Genomic DNA, 8,095 nt, shown 5'->3' on the forward strand with positions numbered 1-8,095 from the left:
GAGTCTGCTTTTCTCTTTTCTTTTTCTTTCTTTTTTTTTTTTTTTTGCGGTACGCGGGCCTCTCACTGTTGTGGCCTCTCCCGTTGCGGAACACGGGCTCCGGACGCGCAGGCTCAGCGGCCATGGCTCACGGGCCCAGCCGCTCCGCGGCATGTGGGATCTTCCCGGACCGGGGCACGAACCCGTGTCCCCTGCATCGGCAGGCGGACTCTCAACCACTGCGCCACCAGGGAAGCCCTCTCTTTTTTTTCTCTGTGGTGTCTTAGCACTGAATCTGACCAGATTGACGCTACAAGAATTTATTTGAGTTGGGTCACACATTCTCCCACAGTTTTTGTGATGTTGGTGGGGAGTGGATTCAAAACACTCCTTCCTCACCTGGGTTGCCAGAGAGGATGCTACCCTGGTTTCATCCAACATTCACTAAGAGTGAATCAACCACAGGCCATGACATGCAGGAAACCTCCTCCAAACTGCCAAATACTTCTCCCCCGGCTGTTGCCTGGCTCTCAAGCAGGCCTGAGGGAGGGGGACCCAGAGAGAGAGAGATTTTGCTTGTTCCTTTGAGGTCAACACCTGATCAATGTCCCTCTTCAAATGAAAAATGGGGAAAACGCTAGCTAACTATTGTTTAGTGACCCCAACCCTTACCCCTTTAAAGTAAACACTCTTTTCAATTAGGAAGATTTGTCACCGGGGACAGTAATTCCGTGTCCTACCAAAACAAACACAGTTGTAATTAGTTTTATCCAGGAAGAAAATTAACTCTGTTTAACTTAGCATAATTAATCACTGACCCTTTCTGTCCGGGCAGCATGGGGGAGGGTGTGGGAGTGGGGGGTTATGATCTATAGCAATGGGGCATTCAGGGACCCATCTATCTCTCCTCTTGGTTACTCAGCTGTCTGCATGAGTTATTTGAAATAATATTCCCGGCCAAGAGTTATCGAGCTGCCTCAGAGCTAGATTTGGAGAAACGCTAAATAAGGCTACGGTTTTTATGGTCTCAGTCTGCGGAGAGTTTTAGATGAGTATGCATCAGATGGGCATTCGGGCCTGCTGTAGGCCCTGGGATTTGCCTTCCACAGTGACCCTTCATGAGTCCTGGGGGTGGACGAGGAGCTGTGGGCAAAGGGGTTGGCTCCTGATGATGGGGGTGAGGCTCTTGCTGCCGTGAGAAGGGCGTAGACGGATTTGGTTCTGGTCCTAACTCTGACATCCTCTAGCTGTGTGACCCCGGGCAAGATACCTTATCTTTTTGAACCACAGTCACCTCCGAAGTTTAAAAAGAAAAAAAGAGGGTGGGGAGATCAGGGTTAGTAATTGGTACCCTTGTGGATTTGGTAAGATTAGAAGCGAGGTGTACCAAGCCCCCAGCCCAGTGCCTGGTAGGTTTTATTATTCTCGCGTGAACTGACTGAAGGTTCAGGGGCGAAAGAACATATGGAAGATCTTCTCTATTTTAATAGTTCCTGCAACTCACGGAGACCCTACTGTGTGCTGGGCTTTGCCTTAGGCCCTGGAAATAGAAAGAGGGCTTTAGCACAACCCACATCCTCACGGAGTTCGCAGCCCCGTGGGGAGAGAGACAGACACTCCTAAACATTCTCAATCTGTTATCGCAAATGCTAAGCCAGAGACATGGAGTGAGATCCCTGTGGTGGAGGTGCAAGCGGAGACTGAGGGAATTTGATTTCACGAACTCTGGAACATTCAGTTAACATATAATACCTCACTAAGTCCTCATGATAACTCTAAAAATAGGCATGAGGGAGGGGGACCCAGGGACAGCGTAATTGAGGCTCACAGATGTTAAGTCATTGGACCCAAACTGCATAGCTGGAAAGTGGTGGAGCTGGGATGTGAACTGAGCTTCTATGATGCAGAAGCCTGGGCTTTGTCAGTTTCACCTTGGTCCGGAGATCCTGACTGAGTTTTAATGGCTGGTGTCCTGCCCCAAGGCCCCGAGTCGGGGCATTAAAGCATCGTGTTCCCTAGGGCTGGTGTCAGGAGTCCCCGCGATTAAAATTGCAGCTTCTTTGGCTTCAGCCTCTTCCAAATAAAAGTCTCTTGTCGGGGGATCATTTTAAACAACTATCTATGGTGATTCTCATGCTCTCACCATCTGCGAGAATCATAAAAATCTCCCTTTTGTTCATCATGTTGAGATGGCTAATCCCAGAGAACTGCTTGTTCTTCAGACAAGGGGACAGAAGGACTGTGAAATCAAGGAGGCCCGTGTCCTGAGATGGGAGAGGTGGAGAGAGAAGGTGGGTGGAGTGGGACCCGTTGAGAGGGGCCTGGTGAGCTCCCACTGGGATGAGTGGCTGCCGAAGGCAGAGAGATGGACTGGCACCTGCTTTGAGTACTAGGTCTCCCTAGTACCTAGCAGCAGAGAGCTACAGAGGTCATTTTGGGAAGCAGGAGACAGCTTCAGGCTCTGCCCACCTCAGACAGGCAGCAAGGCAGCCTTTCAGGATGCACATGTTGCTGGCAGGAGAGGGGCTTTGGCCTCCCCAGACCTGGCAGGGAGCCAGAGCAGGGACCAGTCCATTTTTGGAGCTGCAAAGGAGCCCAGGGAAGAGGGCAGCCACAGATTCTGAGGGCACCGAGGACAGTTTGCCTTGGCCAGAACTGCACGCTGGGTCCCACTCTGCCAGTAACAGGCTGTTTACACTTGGACAACTTCCTCCCCTCCAAAGTGCCTCAGTTTCCTCATCTGTAAAATGAGGGTAACAATATCTCTTGTCAGACTTTAGTGAGGATTAAATGACTACATCATACACGTTATCTCATTTAATCTTCACAGCAACTTTTGAAATAGGGATATAATCATTGTTAAATTTAACTGAGTGAGAGTGAGAGGATGCAAGTGACTTATCTGAGGTACGTAGGTTTTCGGTGGCAAAGCCAAGGTTTAATTCTGTCTGACTCTAGAACCTTTGGAACCACATTCCATACTGCCTCTTTTCTAGGAATGAATGAATGAATTCCCTCACATGCAGTCATCCAGCCTCGGAGGTTTTTCTGACAAGGGTGATTGCGTCTCTTGAAGCTAGGCTGAACCCCTCCTGTGATCCTCCCTGCAGCACATGACCTTAACAGCCTGGCTGGAGGGTGCTGCTTCCATCACAGGAGCCCTCAACTGCTGACAGCACTGTGGCTGTGTGGCACGGTAGTTCCGAGCACAGGCTCTGGAGTCAGGCCAACCGAGTTATAATATTGTTCGGGAAATCCTTGCACTGAAGGACTCCCGGTGAGGCTGATACTGTCTGATGATGGGCTTCCCCGAGATCCCAGGTTTCTTGGGGGCACAGAAATAGGCCAAGAAGAAGCTTGAAGGAGAGAAGACCCTGGGGGCCGTATCTCTGACTCCAAATCCCTGAAGGGCCCAAGGCAGAGCCAAGCTTTAGCTTAAAACAGGGACAGCTGTCCTAACAGTGGGCTGCCTTGAGAGTGCCAGATCTGGCAGTGTTCAACGGAGTCTGTAGGCCGAGGACTGCTCATCAATGGGACGGGGCCAGCAGAGGGGTGGGAGGGCAGAGCCATGATGCTGCAGATCCCCTGACGGAGGAATTATCTGGTGAAAGGATCGGTGACGGGGCCATGTGAGGCACCGTTCATCTCATAACTGGAGAATGTCAAGTTTACAGTTTAAAGTTTATAGGACCCTTCAGGGGAGGCTACCCAATGAATTTCTACTCACAGTGGAGGTGTGGAGACTCTGTGCCTCAGGATTTTCCTGCATGATTTGGCCTTTCGGGAAAGGCAAAAGAATAGGATGGTGTCCTGGTCCGTTTGGGCTGCTATAACAAAATACTACAGAACGGGTAGCATATAGATGACAGAAATTTCTCAGTGCTGGAGGCTGGAAGTCCAAGACCAAGGTGCCAGCTGATTGGTGTCTGCTGAAGACCTGCTTCCTGGTTCACTGATGGGCTGTGTTCTTGCTGTGTCCTCACATGGTGGAAAGGGAGCTCTCTGGGGTCTCTTTTGTAAGAGCATTAATTCCATTCATGAGCGGTCCACCCTCATGACCTCATCACCTCCCAAAGGCTCATCACATTGGAAGTTAGGGGGAAAAACATTGTCTACAACAGATGAGGATAAGAAAGAGGGTGGCATCTGCTGTTCAGTGGACGCTTACTGGATTCCAGGCACACTCACAGCTTAGTCACATTGACTCCTCCTCACACAAGCCTCTGTGCTTGTTTCACAGATGATGGTCTGAGATGCACTCTCAACCAGGAAGGCCCCAGGTAGGCCTGGCTGGAAAGCCTGCTGGGTTCTGGGTAGCACACTGCCTTCTTCAGGGTGGATAGCACAGTGCCTCTTGCCTGAAAGTTCATCAGAGGTCCCCGCCAGCCGGGCTTCTGCAGGCTGCTTGTCCTCTCTTTGATTCTTCTCACCTGTGGGTCTGTATAAAAAAAGAGTGGGAATGGGCATATACACTGAGAAAACCATAAGTCAAAAAGAGTCATGTACCACAATGTTCACTGCAGCTCTATTTACAATAGCCAGGACATGGAAGCAACCTAAGTGTCCATCGACAGAAGAATGGGTAGAGAAGATGTGGCACATACATACAATGGAATTTTACTCTGCCATAAAGAGAAACGAAATTGAGTTATTTGTAGTGAGGTGGATGGACCTAGAGACTGTCATACAGCGTGAAGTAAGTCAGAAAGAGAAAAACAAATACCGTATGCTGCTAACACATATATATGGAATCTAAAAAAGAAAAAAAATGGTTCTGAAGAACCAAGGGGCAGGACAGGAATGAAGACTCAGTTGAGAATGGACTTGAGGACACGGGAGGGGGAAGGGTAAGCAGGGACAAAGTGAGAGAGTGGCATGGACATCTATACACTACCAAACGTAAAATAGATAGCTAGTGAGAAACAGCCGCATAGCACAGGGAGATCAGCTCAGTGCTTTGTGACCACCTAGAGGGGTGGGATAGGGAGTGTGGGAGGGAGATGCAAGAGGGAGGGGATATGGGGATGTATGTATATGTATAGCTGATTCACTTTGTTATACAGCAGAAACTAACACACCATTGTAAAGCAATTATACTCCAATAAAGATGTGAAAAAAATAAATAAAATTAGGCCATCTGCAAAAAAAAAAAAAAAAGAGTGAGGGTGCTTGGCTCCCCCTTGCGGTCGGATTAGTCAGGAACCAGCTTGCAGGAGCCAAGCCTTTCAGGAACGTTGAGAGAATCACTGCAGTGGGAAAGGTTTGGCTAAGGGCATATTCCAGGCGTGGAGTTCTCCGGCACGCAGTAGGGGCACCATACAAATCTGAGGAGTCACTGAATGAAATAGAGACCTGGAGGTGGGGGGGCCATCGGGGTGTCCACTAAAAAAAAAAAAAAAAGCACAACCTAAAAGTTGAGAATTATGTTTTATTTGGTGGACTTTCTAAGGACCTTAACCCTGGGAGGCAGCCTCTCAGATAGCTCTGAGGGACTACTCCCAAGAGGTAAGGGAGGAGCCGGGATATATAGGAGTTTTTGCAACAATGACCAGGTAGTGAAAACATCAAAGATCACTGTTAATTGAAGAAAACCAGATATCTCAAGTAAATGAATTTAGCGCTTTTCTATGTATGGGAAGATGAAAGAGTCTGGGCTCACTGAAATCATTCCTCTGATATTCTTCTTAGCTATCTAGAGCCGGTATCCTGTTCTTTCCCATCCTGAGTCCACTCAGGGTGCACCCCTGGGGTGGCTGCAGTGGCTGAGGGCCGGGCAGCAGGGAGCCCATCTGTCTCCATCCTGAGCTCCCACAGGGCTCACCTTCGGGGGTGGCTGTTGTGACGTCTGCAGCACCCTTTGTTGACTGACAGGGCGGGCAACATTCCTTATTCGCAGGGGGAAGAGGGAACCAAAGGGGGAAGAGTGCCAGCTGGGCAGAGCACGAAGCTCCAGTCTCTGCTCTCCAGCCACCCCTGGGAGCCCTGGACCAGTTAGTTACCCTCCACGGTAGGGCCTCGGAGCCTCCGCCTGCAAAATCGCGGGGCTGACTTATGTCAACGGTGTTCATTCTGGGCTGTACTTATGAATCACCTGGGAAGTTTGAAAATATCCTGATAACTGGGCCCTCGCCCTAGAGACTCTGACTTTTTAGGTCTGAGGTGGGGCCTGTGCATTGCTATTTTTAAATCTCCCCAGGTGATTGCAGTCTGCCGCCACCGCTGAGAAAGACGTGGGTTATTTTTCTGGACCCCTCAAACTCCCATTGCCTGTCATTCTGAGATGGTTTTTAAGGCATTTCACTACATTTAATTTGTATCCTGTAGTAGTAGATGATGTCACTTCACCATTAGGACAATGAGCTGATATTTGTCCCCAGTAAACCTCGAGGTAGATCTGCATGTTCGTGTCCGTAGGGTAATTCCACCAATAGGCGACGGGAATAGGATTTATTCCCCAGGCCTCTAATGTAATTAAGTGTGCATTCTAAAGAAGGCTACACTGTTGAGATGCAAATTAGTGACGGCAGTTTACCTTCTAATTGCCATTTTGTTAAGGTTACCGTAGTGTTGTGCATTATTCATGTAACAAACACAGGAAGTCCACCGGGAGAGAAAGTACAACACACTCGAGAGACGATTCGAGGCCTCTGGACTTCGTCATATCCACGAGAACTATTGCTTCATCCCCTCCCCTGTTTGTGCTCCCTGTATCCTGCAAAATGTGCCAGAAACAGAACACTGGGGTCGTGGGGGAAGGAAAAGGGAAAACAGTCTGCAGCTTGGGCAGCTGCTCTCGAGATTCACCACTTTGAGCAAGTTGTTCTTTTTTTTTTTAAAGAATTTTTTGAGGTGGACCATTTTTTAAAGTCTTTATTGAATTTGTTTACAATATTGCTTCTGTTTTCTGTTTTGGTTTTCTGGCCAGGGGGCACGTGGGATCTTAGCTCCCAGACCAGGGATCGAACCCACACCTCCTGCATTGGAAGGCAAAGTTTCAACCACTGGACCGCCAGGGAAGTCCCAGAGCAAGTTGCTCTTATTAGAGATGTCCGAAAGGCAAGCAGTATTTTGAGGTATTTCTCGAATCGGGCAGCCTGGCCTGCCCCTCTGCTCTGCAGTCTCTCTCTCAATCTTGAGAGGGCTGTGGCCTAGCCACGGAGTGGGTATCACAGAGAGGATGCTAAGGGGACCCAGATGAGACTGCTGCCAGATGACACGAGCTCTGACTTGGACTAGCAAGAAACCACCAGGAACAATCCTCTCAGTTCTACGAACCATTAATCAAGCACTGCCATCGTCCAGGTGCGATGCTTGAATGACCCCCTTCACCAGTCTGAAGCATAAGAAAGATTTACAAGCCTTTTACTTCTTAATTAACTGTTCAAGGCCTGCCTGCTTATAATATCTATCCTCCTTGAGGTATGAGAATGTCAACAACTTCCAAGAATGTCATGTAGCACAAAGGGTTTGGCGATGCTTCCAAGTGCACTCAATCTATCAAGGAGATTCGAATCTTCCTAGAGATTCCTCAACTCCATGCAAGTTCATCTCCTCCTAAGTAGTCAGATCTCGGGAGGTTTTGCAAAGAACAATCTTTGTGCCTAAAGCCTCCTGTTATACCCATCCCACATCTCAGTGTGTGCTTTGTGGTCTTTTTTTTGCAATAACTAAGATGTTCATCTGAGGTATTCAAAGGAAAACTGAAGATCTACTGCAAGATAATAAAACTTACAATATTTGTCAGGTAGAAATCACTGGCAATTTCGGGAAGATCCCACATGCCGCGGAGCGGCTGTACCCGTGAGCCATGGCCGCTGAGCCTGCGCGTCTGGAGCCTGTGCTCCGCAACGGGAGAGGCCACAACAGTGAGAGGCCCGCGTAACGCAAAAAAAAAAAAAAAAAAAAAAAAATTTCTCACGATGAAAAAATCTTCAGTTCTGTCTCACTTGGCAGTCTATCATGCTTGTGTCCATAATTTAATCCTTTCAACAATTTTGTAAGGTAAGAGAGTTAATCTCATAGTTCGAATTTTTATTATTATTAGACTGATAGAAAAAGCTAATAAGTTCTTAGCGCCTTCTTTGTTTCAGGAACTGCTAGGTCCTATATAAATAAT

Source organism: Pseudorca crassidens, chromosome 2, assembly GCF_039906515.1.
Source record: "Pseudorca crassidens isolate mPseCra1 chromosome 2, mPseCra1.hap1, whole genome shotgun sequence".
NCBI classification, from domain to species: domain Eukaryota; kingdom Metazoa; phylum Chordata; class Mammalia; order Artiodactyla; family Delphinidae; genus Pseudorca; species Pseudorca crassidens.